Genomic DNA, 20,973 nt, shown 5'->3' on the forward strand with positions numbered 1-20,973 from the left:
CACATGCTGCTCTTCATCCTCGCATCAAATCACACAGCAGAAGACCTTTTCAAACTTTCAGATTGAAAGAACCACAAACTTCTGAAGACTGGGGACTCTTTTTTGGGAAAGCCAAGTTTTTAAACAATTTTCAGAATTCTTCTCTTTACATCACAACAGTTCAGCTGTTCTGTTTTTCCCCTAGATGCACGTACAGAGTTTTTCCTTGAACTTCGTGCTTTCCTTAGATTGCTTTCTGAAGGCTTTTTGTTTTTTAGTCTGCTCAATGGCAAAAAACAATAGTTGAGCCTACTTCACAGCTAAACAATGGCACTTTACCAACTTCACAAAAGCAGAGAAATGCTAAATAACTACTATTTATAACTATTTAGAAAGAGGTTCTGGAGGTCTGTTGCATGGAATGATGGTATCTCAGCATTTTCTGTGAAAGTATTACATTTACTACACAATTTTAGTCAAGTTGCACCTTTATCACAAGCATTTAACTTCCATCTGCTTCAAAGAGAATTTCTGAGTGAGCAAGACTACACAGTGAGATTGAACAGAAGTACCCAATGTAACTGAAAAATGCTGTCAGTAAATTAGCAAATGTTTGATAGAAACGTTATTTAAGAGCACTTCAAAACCGTCACTGGGGAGCAAAAGAGGGTCTGCCTGGCACCATCTCCGAAGGAGACGCACATCACTGCACAAAGTGCTGGCGTTTTTTCAGAACACCAGCATCCACACAGCACCTGGGTGGCCAGATGAAGTTGCAGCTTTACATTCGTACTATTTACTTTCCATAATTTCTTGGAATGCAGTTCATAGTTTAGCAAAGAAGTCTTTCCAATCTCTAAGTTTTAGCTTTGTGATGTCACTTCACCTCTTTAATAAGATACAGCCTTAAGCCAATTAAACCATTTCATTAAAAAGGATATCTAAATGAGAACATCAATTCATGCTCTCCCCTCTTATACATTCTTTCCCTAACGTGACAGTCTCCCGTTAGCAATAATGCATATAAGAAATTTATAAATAAAATCTATGTACTCTATCCCTCTTACATCGCCTACCTCCAGGTCTCAACATCTCAAAATTTCTGGCTTATACAAACAAATCATAACAAATATTGCACACATGAACTATATAGAATGTATAAAAGTTATTTTAAAATGCAAGTTTAAAAAAATAAAGTTAATAACGTTGCAACTTATTTCTAAACATATTATAGTCTATTAAAATCAATTACGTAGGATTGTGTTAATAGTAAAATGAGAAAGAGCCCAGAAGTCGTAGTAAGTGAATCTGACTCTTGGAATACATAATGAAGCAGTTATTTGCTACGTATCTTAACAAAGCCTGAAGGACTTCCACAAGTAACAAATGTGAAAATGTTGAAACTGTAAATATGTTGGTAATTGCTTTGTTTTAATTCACTGAAGAAAAAATATCAAAACCAGTTCTTTTGGAGGGGTTCCGAGCCAGAATTTAGTTAACAGCCTGTACTTTTAATTAAGACTGACCAACTCTGATAATTTTCATATAAAGTAATCATCATTATATGGCATTCTAATACACATGCTGTATCAAGGGCAAGTGTAAATGAACCTTTTGAAGCTTATTTCTTTCCATTTGCCACAAACTGTAGGAAAGTCATTATGTTGTTGATGTTATCAAGAAGCATTTGAATAAAAACTGGAGAGAAATGGGAAGCTCAAGCCTATGCTACAGTTCTGTGAAATGTGATATCCACAGCAGTTAAGACAGATTTCTCAAGCACTTACTCCACCTGACTCCTCAAAACAAGCTTCGAAAGCAGGTTAACATTATCATCTGCTCCCAGAGCTGTGTATGTTGCAGGCATCTAACAATGAGTAATCAATTATAGCAACCCACAGTAATTTTCAGGGCTGCAGATTAACCAGTCAAGCAGCATATGTTTGCATACAGCAATGATCTAGTCAAGCTCTGAGGATGAAGTTCCAGGACAGTCTCAACCAGTCTCTCCATCCCCTAAACAAGAATCCCCACCCCTCCTTTGACTCCGCAGAGATGCCTTTCTGAGGCAAGCCAGTTTAGGGAGCTAAATGGGACAGGTCTTCTGCAGTTTTGGCCATTTAGGTTCTTAAACCTGCTCACTGCAGGCTCAGAGCAGAAACAACAGAAAAAATATAGCAACCAAGTCAGATCAGTTAGATGCACAGGGAGAAAATACTCCTGAGAAAATGTAATTTGAGTCAAACTTGAAAAACCAAGAGGGCACCCTGAGCAAGCCAGTTTAGGGAGCTAAATGGGACAGGTCTTCTGCAGTTTTGGCCATTTAGGTTCTTAAACCTGCTCACTGCAGGCTCAGAGCAGAAACAACAGAAAAAAAATAGCAACCAAGTCAGATCAGTTAGATGCACAGGGAGAAAATACTCCTGAGAAAATGTAATTTGAGTCAAACTTGAAAAACCAAGAGGGGAGGAAAAAAACCCAACAAAACCAACAAAAACTTGGAAAGAACTTGTTTCTTTTATTCTACCAATACAACTTCAATTGAGAAGATGTATTGAGTCTTCAGAACTGATTGTTTCTGGTCATACTAATCAGTCTATTTTAAGAACAGAAAATACTTTCGTAACTCTAAGAAAAATACGCTCAGCACACTATCAATAGCTATTAGTTTAACCATAGAAAATGTTTTGCATTTCACTGAGTTATGGTTCACATCCAAGTGGACAGATAGATGTCTCAAGAACAAAACACTCCCTTACATATTTTAGAGAGTCATCTAGTAAGTTCATATTTGATTTCCTGACAAACAAACAAAGAAAAAAGCAAAATGTCGAAATAGTGAATCTTTATATAATTAAATATGAAATTGTTCAAACATTATTATAATACCTCCTTTTGCTTAGAAAATAGAGCAGGAAATTTAGAGAGTATTAGATAATTTGTAAGTCATATTTACATGCTGCACAAAGGTCATGTTCAGCTGTAAACTATCATACACAGCTGTATCAATAAATTTATATTTTGGGAAAAGATTAATTATAAACTATTGTCATTTAAATAATTGTATTTTAAATGGACCCATGCTTTACAGCAAAATGGTAACATCTTCACCTCTTCAAATAGTTTTTCTTTCTCATTCTACGTAAGATAATGGACATGACCCCTCTCATAAAAGTGTTGCTTGAATTTATACTACATAGTTTGAAAGAATGTTTATCCTGGGTTTCGTGTATCCAGGCTGTCAACTTGAAAACCTCTTCCCTCCCTACCCTTCAAAAAAAACCCAAAACACCACAAAACAAAAAACACACCCCGCCAAAATCTGAACACCACTTTTCCTCCTCAGCTTCCTATCCCATTCTGCAGATAAGCCTTAGTTATTCACTTATCTTAAATCCTGGCTGGAGTACTGCCAGACCATTTTATGGACATGAAGATTTCTGGAGCTTAGTCCTGCTGTACAGAACACTGCAGTGCTCCTCCTCAGCCACACCAGCCGCCTCAGTCCATTTGCCTTTGGCTCCCATGGCTGATTTAGAATTTGAAGACTGATCTTAGTGCTCCTCGAGAAACACTCTGTTCATGAACTGTACCTTCCAGTATCAAGACATCGATGAAAACTCCCACCTGAAGATCCTGGTCCACAATTACGTTCTTCCTGAGCAAAGAGGCTTCCTACAACAGAGATGAGTTTTATCATCTCTATCTAGAAGCCTGAGCTTTTGAGGTACAGGTCCAAAACCAGGCAATGAAATTCCACACAAATTGAAGATCACAGAAAAGCTCACCAACATCACCAGCACCAGTTGCATTTCCCAGTCAGATGTGGCTTATTTGCTACAGGATTTGTTTCAGAAAATCATAGTTGAGGAAGCGTAAGAGCTTCCTCAGAAGTCAGATATTGACAGAAAAGTCAATATGATGCCCCAAACTTTAAGACAAAAAGAGCTTGCTGGAGCTCTGAGGGCAGCCAGTCCCATGGGTCTGAGACAGACCGGAGTTTTCTTTGCTTATGTCGAGCTCATTTTTTAACACATTTCGTAAGACTGAAGTGCATTCTTCCAACTGCATTTGAACTTTATTGCAGAGTCTCTCCTACGTGCAACAGAGCAGTTACCAAAATTACATATAACATATGCAGTTAGAAAATACTATAGGTTACTCAAAGTTTTAAAACACATTTATTCTGTGTGCATGTGGGGAGAAAAGGGAGAAAAAGAGAGACTAGCTGGTTATTACTTGACAGCTTGGGTTGAAATTGCTTTTCAAAGACTAGCATAACAAAGCTAATGCAGCTCGTGCTGAGATGAACAAACTATACATAAAATTGAAGTCAGTTTCATTAAATGTTTGGCAAAATGCGATGAACTGGACAGAACATCTGTCAGCCAATTATCACTTGATTAAATTTACTGAAAAGCTCAGAGGAAAGAAAATACAGGTAATGTACATATTTCGTCACTAAAAACATTGAAAAATACCTTTTATTATTATTTCCAGTGTTACATATTCATATTTGTCAAAGAGAATGAGTAACTCAGAAAATGAACAATTACTTAAATAATCATAGGGGATATGAACAGTAATACATTTTTGTAACTACTCAAGTCATGCACATGAAAAAATTTCTGGCCAAAATTCACTTTCAGTAATATAAAGAAATATTAACTTCCAAGTACGCATACATATATGCATAAAAATACATGCTGTAGCTCCTAATGATGATCTCAAAGAAAAGTTGATATTTAAATGATGTTATTAAAATACAATCCTTTAAGAAAATCAATAAAAAGATTCTATCAACCTGTTCATGTTTAAAGATAAGATCAACCAGTAATCTTAATTCCATGATTTTCATCACAACGGCAGAGTTGCAAATATTCCAGTTACACTCCAATTCAAGTTTCACCCGGATATGCTAACAACAGAACAAAACATCTGGAGCCTGAAAAAAATAAAATCAAATCATCACCGGCCCAGGACATCTGCCCTTTCCTCTTCCTCCAATTATTTCTTTATAAGGCATACAAAGCTCACTCCAAACATACAATGAAATACCTGAGAAAGAAGGGGTGGAATTCCACGGAATTAATTTGAATGTCTTACTAAATTACTGAACGTATCACATGTGGTAAACAGTTTGGCTTTATAGCAGTAATGACTAAGCTCACAGAACTACATGTTAACAAAACACACATTCAAACATTAGGTCTAAGACGTCAGGAATCCACTTAAACAAAATATACTTTTATTAGGAACTAGACTTCATTTGTTAGGCTCGATTGAAATGGCTCCACATTGCTCTAAGATGAGAAGAAAGATTAAAATGAAGTGGGTACAACAAGTATCCTACATATCAAAGAGATAACCAAAGAAAAATTATAGTCATTGGCCACAATCACCAAATCCACAGTCCTCTGGTCTAAATCAACCTTGTGTCTAATTCTGGGCCCAGAATCAGGCCCAGGTAGTCCTACCCACCTAATTGCATTTATTAAAATGTTTTAAGTTAAACAAGCACGTAAGTGCTTGTAAAACCGAAAGCTAATAATACTTCTGAAAAATACTCCTCCAGTCCCAAAGTGTTTTTCGAAAAAACTTTCAATAATCTCTCTCTGTAGTATCCATTTCACTTTCACAATTTGATAAATAATTAAAAAAACAAGATATCCTAGTCTAGCTACCCAATCTATTTATCTTGGGGAAAAGAATTTATAATAAAGAGAGATAAGAGATTTGGAAGAACATACAAAAACCAAAAGAAACTCCCCACAGTGACAGAGAAACTCATTTTACCTTTTTTATGAAAAGATGATAAATTCACATTTTGGGAACATCTGCAGAGTACAATAAAACAGGTTTTGGATTTGCTGCATTTGATTTTTCAGATCAGTGTTGTCAAAAAAGGAATTTTAATGAAATAACTGACTAATACCATCCCCTGGGATACATACTTCTCTGACAGAAAATTTCCTTTAGCATGTCCGCCCAGGAGATCGGGTATCTACAGGAAGTGATCCTGTCACGGGGCCCGAATTCTAATGGTGAAAAAATACTTTCTGTACAACCCTCAATCTGTTTTGTTACCAAAACAGGGTCCTGAATTGCTTAATATCAGGGCACAAATAGGAAACAAATTAAATATAAAATGCAAGTGTCTGTTCCCTCCATAAAGCATGTTTGACAGTTTTGTAAGATTTTAAGACAAACAATCAAGAGTACCAATTCCAGCTGTAACGCCAGTAAACTACTGGCATATTCCTTCACGGGAACCTCATGAGGTTCAATATGGTGACATGCAGGGTCCTTCATGTGGGTGGGGGCATTGAGACTGTGAGCAGCCCTGCCAAGGACCCGGGGGTGTTGGTGAAGAAGCAGCTCAAAACGAGCCGGCAATGTGCGCTCACAGCCCAGAAAGCCAACTGCATCCTGGACTGCATCACAAGAAGCGTGGCCAGCTGGGCAAGGGAGGTGATTCTGCCCCTCTATTCCACTCTGGTGAGACACCACCTGGAGTACTGCGTCTAGCGCTGGAGCCCCCAACATAACAAGGACATGGACCTTTTAGAGTCCAGAGGAGGACCACAAAGATGCTCAGTGGGCTGGAGCACCTCTGCTATGAGGACAGGCTGAGAGAGGTGGGGTTTTTCAGCCTGGAGAAGAGAAGGTTCCAGTGAGACCTTATTGCAGCCTTCTAGTATCTAAAGAGGGCCTATAAGAAAGATGGGGACAAACTTTTTAGCAGGGACGTTGTGATAGGACAAGTCATAATGGTTGAAAACTAGAAGAGGGAAGATTTAGACTAGATACAAGTGAGAAATTTTTTACAATGAGGGTGGTGGAACAGTAGCACAGGTTGCCCCTAGAAGCTGTGGACGCCCCATCCCTGGAGGTGGTCAAGACCAGGCTGGACAAGGCTCTGAGCAAACTGATCAAGTGAAAGGTGTCCCTGCTCACTGCAGGGGGGTTAAACTACATGATTTCAAAGGGCCCTTCCAACTCAAACTATTCTGCGATTCTGAAATACTTCTGTTAGTAGTACTGGGGAAAAAAAAAAGCCTACATCAATAATCAGCTATTTTCTTAATAATCTGTAAATGGTATCTGTCATTAAAAATAGGTTGTTGGCTGGTGAAATACTTCTGTTAGTAGTACTGGGGAAAAAAAAAAGCCAAGGCTCTGAGCAAACTGATCAAGTGAAAGGTGTCCCTGCTCACTGCAGGGGGGTTAAACTACATGATTTCAAAGGGCCCTTCCAACTCAAACTATTCTGCGATTCTGAAATACTTCTGTTAGTAGTACTGGGGAAAAAAAAAAAAAAAGTCTACATCAATAATCAGCTATTTTCTTAATAATCTGTAAATGGTATCTGTCATTAAAAATAGGTTGTTGGCTGGTTTTTTTTTTTACCAGCTGTAAAATTAAACATTTATTTCCTGTGGAACCTTCAGAATTGTTTTACCAGTGATAAGCATACCCATCTCTCCATTAACAACCTAGAAGTAACCCCTTTTATTCTTTAAACTTGAACAATCATGACTCAATATAACGCTACTGATGTAACTGATGCTGTTGCTCTGATGTAAGAATACAAAATCAGAAAACTGCATGAGTGTAAACTAAAAATAGGATTTGTATAATTTAATCCAGTCAGGTATCAAAGCAGGCCGCACTGGTATCAGTCTGCTTTATGCCAGTATAACATAACGTATGTATTAGAGAGGGAGCAATAGTAACAGGGCACTAAGAACTATTTCCAAATAAGCACTGGCAGCTAAGACTTCCAATTAGTCATTTTGGCATTTCGCATGTCAATGGATTCCACTATTTCCAGTTATTTTCAGAAGAAAAAATGAGCCAGTATTCATTTTTAAAAGCTGTTTGTTTACAGACAATGCTGTTGTTGTCTACAACAGAGGGGAGGAAACAACAGATTAAAGCAACAGACTACAACGCAAAAAAAATAAGAAGGTTTAGGTTACCTGAATTCAAATGTAGACAAGTACTAATAGGAATTGGCCTTTCACAAGTTTCTTAAAACAATAAATCTTTCCAGTTCCTATAGTCTTCTCTGTACCTAGGCTAGTAAGACAGCATGCTATTGCTCCATTACTTTCTTACACAGGTCTGAATGTGATAGCAAAATTTATTTCACTCTTCTATTCCAATTCACTTTTCTTCCAAGTTTATACCATCTCAGTTAACTCTCAGAAAAGTAGATTTGGAAGGAAGTATCTCAAAACACCTTTTTCTAGGGCTACAACTGTTAGATAACAGTTAAAAAGCAGATTGGAGTCGAACCCATGAACTTCCCTGCAATTCTCAAATAGCTACAGTATTTGCAGAGCAGCACACAGAGCTTTCTTCTTGTCCCCACACTCCCTTCAAAGTTTATTACCAACATTGTGGTAGGACACACAGATGATGGCCTACATTCCAAAAAAGTAGGCTGCATATTTTAATTAATAACAAACCATTCATTTGAAACCTTGTTCTTTGAGGAAAGGAGGGACACCACGGATTTTTTTGTTTGTTTGTTTTGGACAGGTTCAGGGTTGTGGGTTTGTTTTCTTTAAAAAATGTAATAGTGGTAGTTACCATTGTGTTGTGCAAATGTGCCAGGATTAACTGGGAAAATGATTCAGATTAGTTTTAATCCAGATTAATTACTCAAATCAATTCAAAACACACCAGCACAAACATTTGTGTCACCATCAAGGTGGTGCCCCATGGAAGCAGGTGGAGCTACTTCTTTAACTGATAGTGAAACTATTTGTGGAACTCTGTTAGCCATTTGCTTTTAAATGGATCCATATAACTAAGGAAGAAAGATGCATCTTAAAATGTTTCTGAGATCACTCACGCTCAGCTTCCTGTACTGAGAAACTTCTATCTTCTTCAAATTTCTGAACATTTATTTTTCTAATATTAAAAGCTGCTTGGTATCTCCCTCAAACAGTGTACAACTTTATCAGTTCATTTACAAATTCTTGTGAGAGAAATATATTTATTAAATATATAAAAAAATGATGGTAACTGTCCTTAATGACTGAAGCCCTAAAATAAATACAAAATATAAACATAATATAACACAAAATCCATTATTTCAATTATCAAGATACATTTATTCCTCTGCTAAACGTGCTACTAGTAAGGAAAAGAAAAAGCCAAGTTGGCTCCATTAACAATAGTTTTTGCCCATACATACCACTGAGAATTCATGCCTGTCCTCAGCTGTGCCCACCTCTTTAAAAATAAAAAGGCCACCTTCTTTGTTGCAGCTTCCTTCTTTCAGAGCATGACAGACTACCTGAAAATAGCCAGGCTAGTCTTAATTACTGCTGTATTCACCTCCACATTGCAGAGCAGAGCTGGCTGACCTAAGGACCATACTCACACATTTAGTAAGCTCAGGTCTGCAAAATCTCATCTCTTTCTGCTTCTAGAAATCATTCAGAAAGAGATACCGCATCCTACAGCATTTTAAGGTTTCCCTAATCCCCTGACAACTCATCGGTCTTAAATGGATGACGACAGAGCTTATCTGAAAAGATATTCTAAAGGCATTTGTCTGCAGCTGATAAAGTTCTTCACAAAGGAACCCACATCCTCAGGAACTTTGGTCTCAACCTGACAATTAAGAACCTTGTATCTTGAGAAACGTAGGACTATTTCACAGTCTTTTCAAGATAAAGTTGTTACAAGGAAAGATTCCTAGGTACTGTAAAACTTAAAGCAGGTATAAAAATTTTCCTCCAACAGATAATAGCTTTGCAAGGTAGTGGTGTTATCTTCATACATTTGAGCAACGAAATGTTGCCTTAACCACCATGTCATTTAGCAGAAGACATGCATGCCTGCCTTCAATGAGACAGTTAAGTTACAGTTCTTTCAGAATTTGTTTACCTAATGATAATAAAAATATCAGATGAGATTATGGTAGCTAAAACAAATTTTAAAATGGAAGAGTATTTTTCAGTTTATTTAGCTTGTGTTTATTCCAACATGATTGGTTTCCCCTCTCTGTGCAAATTTGTCTTTGGAATACAAAGACTAAAAAACACGACTGTGAAACAGAAGTACAACAAAAAAAATCAGGGCTAAGTGAATATACCAAGTTACTTGGGAATATAAAGGAAAACAGAAGACAGATTTCCAGTTCATCATGGTTCCATAAATGGAAAATAGCTTTCCCATAGATAATAACTTGATGTTTCCTAAAATTTCCTTAAGCTTTGGCAACAAACGATTCTGAGATACTATCTCGCCTTTCCCTTAGTGCTAAGCAGATCAATTCCCACAAGAGCCATCTGAATCAGTTGTTTCCTCGAGGAATCAGATTTTTCACATTTGAAGGATGCCTGTGCATAAAGATCACTAGGGTCAGAAGTGGTGTATGAGCTTGTATAAGTGTTGTGGGAGAGAAGAAAATGTACATATGTCTCTTGTAAGAGCATTGCAGCACACATCCTGTGTGTATATACCCCGGTGGAGAGCACAGACCCATGAGGTAACCAGAAGGACAGCCACAGCAGCGTGGCACTACCTTACAGCAGCCACGGGCTATTACTAGTTGTCTACTAAAGCAGCATTTAAACCTGGGAAAACAAAGTCCTTGCATCAACAAAAAAAGCAGTTTGTCAGCTTCACCATACATCACTTAGGTAAGAGCACGACCCTAATGTTTCAGGCCGTTACAAAGTTGTATCCCTAATTGACTTGGATTTCTTGTCATTCCTTACTACCCTTCAACGGAAAATCTGCATACAACTAGCTCTATGCACCTCATTCTCCAAGGGAGTTCAAACGTACACAAAAACTGATTACAAGCTACGTCCGTTTATTCGCAGACCAGCATTTTCAGAATGTGAACACAGGAGTAAGACCAGGTAATTGGAGTTGCAAGAAAATCTGCACACAACTAGCTCTATGCACCTCACTCTCCAAGGGAGTTCAAATGTACACAAAAATTGATTATGGAATGAGCTACGTCCGTTTACTCACAGACCAGCATTTTCAGAATGTGAATACAGGAGTAAGACCAGGTAATTGGAGTTGCATTATTTTAGATTAAAAGATCTCTTGCTTCTACTTTACTACCTCTTTCTCTACCAAAAGAATGGTAGTACTGAATATCGCCACAGTATTTCTTAGCCTGTTCTGTCACACCATGTCTAATTTAGTAATTAAGTCAAAACCAGCACCATAGTATTTCTTAGCCTGATCTAGTTGCACTGTGTCTAATTTAGTAATTAAGTCAAAACCAGCAGAATCATCAGCAATTTATGTTTAAGGAGAACCTTGACAGTGAATGATGGCTTCCAAGACCACATTTGTAGCAGCAAGTGAAACAACTGCAGCACCTGAGCCCCCACGTGAGCCCTCCCTTCCTCACCAGTGAGGACAGTCACCAAGGCACCTTTCTGGACGCTAAGAACTTCCACACCAGCAACAGGGCAAGACTGTGCCAGCTAAAGCACAGTAGGACCCTGACACTGCCTGGTCTGTGGTTAGAGACACAGACTTACAGACAACAGCGGTATTTTACTTTCGTGACTATCTGCATGCCATCAAACACAAAGGACAAAAACGTTAAAATCCTCTCACTATCTGTAAGTACTTTCAGCATCACTGACTCTACAATGTTACAGAATCAAACACGTTTCTTTAGTCCCTCACCCGCTTCTTTACCATTTTCAAGGACAACTAACCCAACAGTGATAAGATTTCATACATCAGAAAAAAAAACAATCAGGACATGACGACAGTAAAAATAATTCCACAATTCAGAAAATTACTTAGTGTATAAAACCAAGAACAACTCCCATGTGCCAAGAAAGGAGTAGCCTTGGCTAACGTTTCACATGGTAGCCTCTTCTGACAGTTATGCCTTAGAAATGAAGCTTGAAATCACAATGTAATTAAAATGCTTGACCTTGGAATAAAATGTGTATTAGACTTTTCTTCAGTCCTGCTTTTCACATAGTACAAAAAGTCGAAACAGCTTACATGGGCTGCCACTCCTCTACCCCGACCACTCAGCAGCCGTTTGATGTAACATGTTGATAAACAGAATTAACTTCATTGTACATTGCTTGGGTTTGATTTAATAAAAGAGTACTTGGATTGCAAGTATACTGAAACGTCACCAACTTTCACCTAAGTCTGAAAGACACACTGTGCGTCTTCCCTCATAAATTACACAGTGCGATTTCAAAAAATATATACTGTATTACCAAACCCACTTTCAGCAATACAGTCTAACCAAAACACACCATACTGTATAGAAAACTTACAATAAACTCCGTGGTTAGGCTAAATATTGTCTCTGGCTTTCTGATTCAGTCAAATTCAGAACTGCAATAGGAGTTCTTTTAATAATGAACACTGTCATACTTTACAGAATTGGTTTCAAGTTATATTTTCCATTTTTAATATGCTAAATTTTGGCAAAAATGTTTTGACAGGTTGAGAGGGGACAGTTGGGATTTCTGGCTCTTGAGAAACACTGCAGGGCACATGTGGGAAAGAATACTGGTATTTCTTCTATAAAAAATGAAAAGCACTGAAATAGTTTATTTTGACACTTAAATTGCCTTTCTTCAGAGGCTGCCAACCATTAAAATAGATGAAGTGATTCACACTTCATGGTGCTACTGTTTCAAGCTTCTACACGTACGCATCATTCTTCATCATACCGTCCATATTTAGAGGTTTTCATCATAAACCGAACAGTTAGAAATTATTTTCAAAACAGAGAACTAGCTGGATGTCTGCAATTATAAGGATTTGCCAGGATAGTATTTTTCAGGAGATGCAGCTTGTATTAGTACATTCATTTTTTCTTATATATAAGTATCTTCTAATTCAAGCTTGAAATATTCCCAAAACAGACAAACACTCCACACTTACAAAACAGTGGTTCTTCTACCTTATTTGCTGCTACAGTCAGGTTTTCCCATCAGAATTCTGACAGACAGAGTTCTGCTGCTCCCCACCCTGACCGGCAGAAACACCACCGTTGCCCGAGTCAAGACAAGCCCTTCAATTCTGGGGAGATGCACAGTGGAGAAACCCATAGGGATGGGCATTAGGGAAAAATAATTAAAAAAAAAAAGAAAAGATAAAAAAATACATTTCATATAACTGAAGTAATTTTTTCATAGTAATATTGAACAGTGAACTTGACAGCAATTAAAAAAAATAGGGCTTTAGAAAACTTTACAATTTAGTAATGGGAATACTTTTTTCCTTGAAAAAGCAGTTATTTTTAGCTTTCCCTACCAGATCCATAGCTTAGTTCAGGTGTTTATAATAACAGCATGGATGTAACCCTGAAGTTGAACAAAAGTAACTACTTTGTACCCATAGAGAAAAAAATTTAACATAGAATAATGTTTAAATTAATTGCAGTAGCTGCAATACAATAGTAAGCTGTCAGTGCCTCCTTGCCACATGAGTAATTCAAGTAGTTGTTTTCAGTCACTTTTCATATGAAAGAAAAAAATTAAAAATAGAGGGGAGGGGTACTTCACGATCCAGGCTTATACACCCTAAAGAGGTCATTAAATTGAATAGGCCAAGAATTACAATTTATGGCTTAAGGCCTAAGTGGGCTTTTACTGTTGGAGGAAGAGGTCCCAAAATGTTCACTTACAGAAACAGACCGTACGTGCACACAGCTGGCATTAGAAAGGTTTTCATTATTCACTACATCAACAGCTTCCAACACAGCATTATTTACTGCTCTTCTCCACTTTCTTGTGCTATTAGAAGGACTAATTCTACTCCTAAGGCAAGAGACTTCACAGTTATTCCATCACAGAAGTTTAAAAATTCTACCAAAATGTAATGAGGAGTCAAGCATGGTTATAAAATTGTGTAAGAAGGGGTGGAAATAATATTAAGCAACCCCATAACACCTTATATCTACTTACTACAGCTTGTTCCAAATGACTTTAACTGCACATATTACAAGTCCACCACGACATACACTCCCCTATATGCCAGATGGTGCTAAAAGTCATTTACAAATAAAAACCTGTCCCCTATCCATGTAACAAACGACGAGGCTCATCTCCCTAATCTTGCACTCAACACAATCAGCACTAAACTGAAAATGGAGACCAGAACAAACCAGTTTCAGAAACCACAGGGAAAACCAGTTTAAAACTAGTTTCCATATGAAACAGAACATTTTCATAGCATAGTCAAGCCAAATGATTGTATACCTCTTGACCAAAACCTGTGCTATTACAGTTTTTAGCACATAATCTCTGAAGATATGTACATACACACTCCAGGGAATCTATTGATGCAACGCTCTTTGCTTTGAACAAAAGAAAAATACAGAGGATCAACTCGTACAGCAGCAACAAACACAAGCAGACTGCTTTCCAAATTCACCACTCATTCAATAAAAAGTAATTTCCAAGAAATACCCAAAGGTACTTCTCTATACCCATACCATACTAGGGTAAATCTACACTGTTGAGAGAGCAATGTTTGATATTTAATCAACAACTAAGCTAGAGACTTTGGACAACTACCCTTAACAGCAATGACAGACATGGACAAAGAACAATGATGCATTACAGCCTTTAAATAGTAATCAAGATTTTAGTTAAACTTTAAATACCATTCAGAAGAACGTGTTTTTTCCTTCTAGTTTGTTGTTTATTTGGTAATGGTAACAGTGAACATTATTTGTTGTGAGATTAAAAAAATAATAATAAAAAGAGTATTTGGTAAAGATAGTCTTTTCTTATTTCATTGTGGTTCAAACTTTCTTTCATGTCTGAATGTGACCTCCTCTTCATTTCCTCCTGAAGAAAAGTATAAAAAAATTCTTGTTTGGATGAGTCACCCAAACTTTATCCTGCTTTATGTGGGATCCTGTTATTCTGTACTTTAAATACAGACTAATAAAATCAGTACCCGTGATTTAGAAGAGTCAAGAAGCAATAAACCAACTGCTCAGTTATCTGAATCCTCAAGGTTCAGAATTAAACCCTTTGAAGGGAAGTTTCCTCATGATCACCTTTCTTACATGACATAAGTTTTTTTCCAAATATTCAATTCTTCTCCAGTATAGTTTAAAAAAAAGAAAAAGCTTTGTCATCTCCATTTCATACTGCTGGAAAGGAAGAAAGATTTGTCTGATGACACACAGTGCCAGCACTAGATCAGGGTTCATATCCTCCTGCATATCATCCTTTTTATTTATCCCTCTGCCTGTTCTGTCTGAACGACACCATTGTACCAACCAAAACGGACAATGATATCACTATGGCATTAAAGTATCAATGCTGCACACTAACACCAAAACCCAGTAGCCTCCATCTGGGCACACAGAAAACACAAAATACGTGACTGGTGACCATTTGACTTAGGTAAGTCATTCTACATAAAATTAATGAAAGGCAGGCATAATGAAACATTTGTATGTGGCACCGAGATTGATTTTCTCCTCATGTCTCTCACCTTCCAGTTCTTGCAACAACTGATGCAGAGATTGAACTGGAGGGATGTTTCACAAAGAGGGAGAAATCTGCATCCATCCCTTACGGGAAACTAAAAAACTGAACTCCATAATATTTCACAGAAGAAAAAAAAAAAGCCCCCTCTCTCAGTAGCTGTAACCATAGCAGATGAACACCAAAAAAACAGAAAAAGCTAAGTCCACACCATATAGGCAGCTGTTAACTGATTGAGACTATCCAATCTAGTGAAATTTGGACAAAATTCACAGAATCTTCCAAATATAGAGCCCCCGCACGTTAGGGGGTGGACAAATCACTGTTTTAAGCATAGGGTCTTAAAACTTTGTTAGTGGGTACTTACTATAACGTGCCAAAATAAGGATGCAAGCGACACTTCACCTGCAGTAAAGAAGCTTAAATGTGGCTGGCTGTGAAGATGCACTGCTGCTGGCCATATGGGCAGTGTTTTGATGTTTCACTACTGCAGCAGCAAAAGCTTCACGCACAGTAGGTATGGCTTTGCAACTCAGTACTAAATTCAACATTCTGTTTACATAGCGAAAAACTCATTAAAATAAGTTTATTACTTGCAAAGGCTGCCAATATAAACATAGTATTCTTGTTCTTAACCAATGGGATGTACCAAGAAAACAGTATTTTAAATAAATTTCTTAACAGAAACATTTGGTGCTTTTCAGTATAAGTTTAGAACAGCCTCGGACACAATATAGCACACATCCCCCCCTAAAAAACCCCCATCTTTATGGGTTATAAAAACATTTATTTTTTTATATATATTCTTTCATTATGTAAAACTCCACTACCAAGGTTCAACCACTTTCATCCTTAAAATACAAGGTCAGTTCCTCTGTGGAAGTGCTACAATTCCAGTCATATTTTGTAGCTCAGCCACTGGCAAGAAATCATCAAGTGATAGCTGCAGAGATTAGTTACTGCGGTAGCATTTTCTCTTCTCTTTAAATTAGGCAGCTTTTGTTATGGATTGCATTATGAATTGCCAAAGCCAAATGCTTTGGCACTGCACTTCTCAGTTGAAAACTAAAACGTACTTTAAAAAACAGGTTTTAATCAGCGTTTGCACACTTTCCCAACTGACACCGAGACTACTAATATTTAGAGAAGTGAAGAGTTCCTGAATTTTTATTCCATCACAGACAAAGCAGAAGAGAATTGTGCTAATTTGATAGCGTGGCTTTTTCTTTTTTTTTCATCTCTTAAGTTGTTACAGAGGCTGAACAACTGAAGGATACTACAACCCACCCTGCAATCTGATCAATACAGATGAAATAACGGGAGTAAACATTCCTCTTGTCAATGCACGCACAAAATCTGCACACATCTCATGTGTGGCAGTAAAAGTATCGAACCTGAACAAAGAGGCTTTTTCCTTTCCTAAACTAAAAGTGAAATGCTTTAATCCTAGAGTGGAATAAAAAGGAATATAAGAACACGTAAAACTGTCAGAAAATAGAACTGTCCTTTTCCAGTTAACTACACTGCTATATATAAATCCATCACACGGGAACAATGAACAAAAGACAATTTTGTTTCTTTAAAGCTCATCTTTTTCAACTCTGCAGTAGATGTTCTGAAATTACAGATCAAAAATGGAAAATTTATATAGAGTCAGAAGCTAAAGGAGAAGCAACAGCACAAGAACTGTAAACATGCCAACATGTCAGCCATGATGACCTGGAGACCCGGTATTAACAGAGCTCAGCCTAGTCATCCGCTAAATTAACACTCTTGGTATAAAGTTGGTATCTATCCAGTTGATGAGATTGCTATGGACAGATGCACCTATTGAAAGGATCAGTCACAGCTGTATCTGCAACCCACTTTTCATTAAGAGTAAAATTCCAGGGTCTTGATGGCAAGGATCAACTTAGATGAACATCTATTCATGTTCAAACTGGTATAAATACACAGTTTGCCTGTCAGCTTTATTTTAATGAAGAAATAAATAGCAAACTAGTTTGGTTTGGGGTTTGGGGTTTTTTAAGTTTTACAGCATATATATTCCAAGGCAATTAAGCACTCTCCTGCTAATCATCTCTCCATTTCTTCGCCTGCCATGAATACCTTTCCCAGCGTAGCCCAGCACGGCGCTCAGCGTAGCACTGCACTGCCTAATTAACAGTTTTAAGACCTCCTTCTTTCAAAGGCTGACACAACCAGGCAGAAAATACTCAATACTTTACACCTCCAGTGTTATGCCAAGGTTTAAGCTTAACACTAAAATCCTAAGGCTTGCACTGAAGGAGACCAAGGGCAGGCACCGGGTTCCCTTCTCCAGCAAACTGCATTCGGCTGCAGCTCCAGCAAAAGGACCAGGCAGACAACTGCAGGGAGGAGGATGATAAGATTTATCAGAGCTGTTCGTCACCACCATAAAACTCTACAGTTGAGTTCAGCATGTGCTGAAGTGATACAATTACACATGGCGAGGAAGTCGAGATCTGGATTAGTTTTACACAGCCTACGTTGAGCTATCTGCTCTAGTTTTAGAACACATGAAGCATTCAGCTAATACTTACCAATACACCCTCAAATAAGGTGTATTTAATACTACATAAAACAACTCAGTTAACACTGCAGATAGAACGTATATGCAAAAGAATAACTACACAAATGTATTTGAGAACCGTTAAGCTCTTCTTAAATGTAGCTGCCAACTAGGAACTATTCGGTAGGAATGTATTTATAGAAGGGTTTCTTATGGATCACACAAGGTCAAATACCATTTAGCGCTATCATCAATGTGTACATGCAGTACACATAAAAATGTCACTTCATTAAATTAGTGGATGACACTAACTGGCAGAAGAGCCAATAATAAGAATACAGTAGTTTTACCAACTGATCTGCACAGTCTAAACATAATACACAAAACAGGTTTTCATAACCACTAATGCAACGTTGCACGACCAAAAAGAGAAAGAGATTGTATCACAGAAAGCTGTGACAAATAAAAAAGTCATTTATCTTACCATAGGCAACCTAACACAGGCTTTCAGCATGATACAATGAGAAGAGCACTCTGTGGATGTCTAAAGAAGGTTGCAAAAACCACTTCCCTTTGTAGACATCTTTGCTGAAACCCATCATAGACAGCGTATACAGTTCTAGCATTCCCCTTCTCACCTCTTCATCAGACCAAAGCCAGAAGAAACCCACAAAGTGCAGGCTATGCCTTTGACCCATGCTGAAGAGCAGAAAGTCCTCTATTTTTTTTTTTAATTTAGAGAAAAAGGATAGTGATAACCATGCCACACATTTCAGTTTACATTTTTGAAAAATTTTGCCTTCATAACTAACTACCAGGACAAATTAAATGGCGAGCTCTCCATCTCTTAATGCCTCTAAACTGAGACCGCGTGTCTTTTTCAAAGGTACATTTTAATCAAACACAAACAATTACGCTCAACACAGGCATAAACAGACAGGTGTTAAGATGTACAATAAAGCAAAAAATACTTTAAAAAATCTGACTGTCTCTCTTGAGCCCCAAAAGGGGATGACAGAAAAATAATCAATCAATGTATTCGGCTTCACAGATTCTCCTGCTAAAGAACTGAATGGATGTGGTCAGCCATCCTGTGGTCAGGAAGGTACACAAAGAAAGTCTCTTCATTTAGAGCCACTGAATAAATTATCTCTTGATAGGCAGTGAAACCGGTATCTACAGAAAGACAGCTTATTACCTCAGCTTTCCACATCTTTCACATTTGCACCATGTGCTGTAGATTAACAGTTACTTTTTTGCTTTTTACGGCTTCCCAAAAACAAAGCATGCACACAAAATGCAGAATAGCAGCTGTTTATGACTTTTTACAGTGTAAGGATATGAATTCCACTTTGAATTCCATTCCACATTTTTAGTTTTGGTTATGTTATTTTTGGAGGATGAAATAGTGGCATTCCAGCTAGTCTCTTTAAGACGTTTTCCCTGACTCTTGGTTTCTGTCGCTGTATTTCTACTTTTTAACTGAAAACACATTTCCACTTATGATAATTCACACTGAAAGTGAACTGTTTAGCAAACAAGTAAATTTTGCAATTTGCATATGATGTTTTCATACTCAGACTGCCTAGCAGAATGCCAATACAAAATTAAACTCCAATAGCATAAAGCAACAATACCAAAGCCCAAAAGAAAAGGCTTTTACAGGAAATACATTGCAAATTCCCTAAGTAAGAATATTTAAAACAATGAGGTAGATGATTGTTTCACACATAGACATGTAGAATGCACAAGCTAGGAAATGTGATTGATTTAGTATTATATTTTATTTACTGTTAATTTTTGAAACAATACTTACAGAGAGTGCAGAGAGCAAAGTGATATCTTTTACCTTAAAAAATATGCACTTACAATCCAGCTAACACTCTCTGATGGTTTGCTAATTTGTCCACTGTATTACATGAAGTGGTCTACATTGTAGGTGTACAAAACATGACAAAAAAAAAAAAAAAAAATCAAGTGCTAAGCAGCCCAGTCTCAATTTTGCAATTACAATTTCTCTTTAGAAACATCAACAGTTTTTAGTGCATCTAATCTATGTCCGAGGCAGGGGAGGCGAGAGAATAAAAGAAACATGCTGTTGAGTATAAAAGCAGAGAGTGTGAAAAAGTCTACTGGGGTTAAGTATTAACCTGATGCATTTTTCAGAACAACTGTACTATTTTTAACTGCTCTTTTTTGGCCACAGGTCAAAGTTTTCCTAGCAAAATACCAAAGTGAAAACGCTGGGAGTGAAGCCCAGAGGCAGCTCTCTTTGCTTTGGCCTAGGCAAAAACTTATCTGAATCCAGTTAGATATGTAGCACTGTTTCCCACTCCCCTTCATTGACTACTATGGCTGTCATTATGCCTCTGAACATCTATGAGTGCAGCAATACAGCACTAAGGCCTCGAGAAGAACATTTTTCAGATGTTATAGGAAATTCCTATATTCTCCACACAGCACAGGCATACATACAGTTCAGTCAGTTCCTGTATTTTTGGCCAAAACAGAACTGAGTCATTTGAAAGCAGGAAAAAAAAAAGACTCAGTGTAAGTGCCTTGAGCAACTCTTAGAAGGACTGGGATTTTTTCCACCCATTTCTGTTCCTCATAGCTGAGCCACATTGGAAATCTAGGGACAGACTGGAAATTTAACGTTTGAAGACCCTGAAGTTCAGTTAAAATAATAGTAATAATCAAGACTGCCTCTCACTGCCTTTCCAGGGTTTGGATGTCTTAAATGGGGAAATATAACTCTCTTCCCACTCCTTCCTGAGGGCATGGATTTCTTACTGAAGGAAATTATACTTCATACACTCACACCGAAAAATGCTATTTGAAATAGGAGAGAGATGAATCCATCTGCCCCAATGGAAAATAAATGTGACCCCACAGGACACTCCCCCATTACATTTCTCCCTTAGGCGTGTCCTTTTCCTGAATTATTCCCACATCGCAGAGCAAACCCCAGCTTTACCAGGGGAG

The 20,973-nt window shown here is 37.6% G+C and overlaps 1 protein-coding gene across 2 annotated transcripts in view; it reads right to left on the bottom strand.

Annotated features, from left to right (window-relative positions):
* ROCK2 (Rho-associated, coiled-coil containing protein kinase 2) overlaps positions 1 to 20,973 on the bottom strand; it is a 99,327-nt gene that overhangs the window by 77,528 nt on the left and 826 nt on the right. The gene's annotated exons all lie outside the window — the stretch shown is intronic.

Source organism: Calidris pugnax, unplaced genomic scaffold (assembly GCF_001431845.1).
Source record: "Calidris pugnax isolate Ruff unplaced genomic scaffold, ASM143184v1 scaffold171, whole genome shotgun sequence".
In the NCBI taxonomy this organism is placed as follows: domain Eukaryota; kingdom Metazoa; phylum Chordata; class Aves; order Charadriiformes; family Scolopacidae; genus Calidris; species Calidris pugnax.